The following is a 1,735-nucleotide window of genomic DNA, read 5'->3' on the forward strand; positions in this document are numbered from 1 at the left end:
AAAGATTGTTGCAATATAAAACGTAGAAGTGCTGCCCTCGCGTCAGGTTTTTTATAGCCCATACATAGTACATAAATAGGAATTAGCTAAGAATAGCGTTACATAAATTCTAAAACTGTTAAAGAGGGTGTCGAGTGTTTCAATTTAATTAGTGGATATACTTCCGTGCTAGGTGAAGTTATTGATATCGTCGATGATACTGCAATGCCCGGTAACCATCAATGGCTAAATGCCGCGTCACCAAAAATGGTTTTCTTTTCAGGAGAGCGTTAAAATTAAAGTATCTTTATGTTTATATAATACCAGCCGCGTCTGTAATGTACTATTGATCTCTTGGGTGCTCTAAATATAGAAGAAATTTAGTACGGATACAGTTTGAGACCTTGAAAAATACATGGGATAGTTCTTATCCCGGAAAATAGCATATACCTAGGTCCTGCGGGATAGTGATAAATGAAAAAATTGCTGACAATGTCACGAGCAACAGCTAGTATAGATTCCAGTTGTGGGACAAATATTCGTTAACAATTTTGTACAATTTTTGTACCTGGACGTGTAAAAAATTGTGAAACACTAAGAAGGAAAAAATAAAGACCCCTTTTTCCTGGACATCCATTATGGCGAAAGGTTTCCGGTTGCGGGCCCTTTTCCATCATTACGGCAACTAACCTCTAATAAATGGATAACTCATATTAATGCACGTTATTGATACTGTCGGTAACTTGATGGTCATTAACTGCGAAGGGCTTTTTGTCTTAGAGCCGTATTAGTAGTTAATCAAGTTAGACAAAGTACTTGAGATAGTAAATAAATAATGAATAAATATTTATCGTGGGATAATTTACACCAATTGACCTAGTCACGGTTCTCTGCCGTTTTGCACAATTTTTGCCGTTTTGCAAAATGTTTAATTTCGCATCTATCCAAATTTCTCCGAAACCATATTATTTTCGGAACTTTCATAAAAAAAACCTAACCTAACTTATTGTGCTCTATAAAACCATTAGAAAACACACCGAGAAAAATTTTTGGTTTTGGAGAAATTTGATGGTTGGGAAATGAAACATTTGGTTAAAAAATTGTGCGAAACAACATACATGATTTAAATACATATTAGACGTCCAAAACTCAAAAACAAACATTTGTATTACCGTAAAACGAGGCTATTTTGCATCGATTTTTACTCCAAATTTCGCAATTTTTGTTTTATTTCAAAAATTATTGTGCTGTGGTATGTTCATATATGTATTTACTAGCTTTTGCCCGCGGCTTCGCTCGCGTTAAATTTGGAGTAACATACATTTAATTTTATTTTCTGCGATCCTTATTTATTTTATTTAGACAGATGGTGTAAATTTTGTAATACGAAAGTCAACCTACATACGTAATTAATTATGATTCTTACCAGCTTTGAAACCCTGCTTCGCTGATTCAGGGTTGGATTTGGAATTTTTAACGTTAAAACGTAAAGTACTACACGTTTCTTTTGCCCGCGACTTCATACACCATATAGGATTATATCCCGAGAAATTGTAAAGTTCCCGCGGGACATGAATTACTGTTATTGAAATAATTTTGAAAATCTGCCTTAAAATTGAAACTTATTTTTATTCTGCGGAAAGTTTGCATTTTTTTTAAAGTAGTGTAATGTCAATCAGTGATAGTGTATCTTTGTATTGATAAAAGAATTATTTTAATCAGTTCAATAGTTTCAGAGATTACCCCCAACAAACAA

Source organism: Choristoneura fumiferana, chromosome 25 (genome assembly GCF_025370935.1).
Source record: "Choristoneura fumiferana chromosome 25, NRCan_CFum_1, whole genome shotgun sequence".
Classification (NCBI taxonomy): Eukaryota; Metazoa; Arthropoda; class Insecta; order Lepidoptera; family Tortricidae; genus Choristoneura; species Choristoneura fumiferana.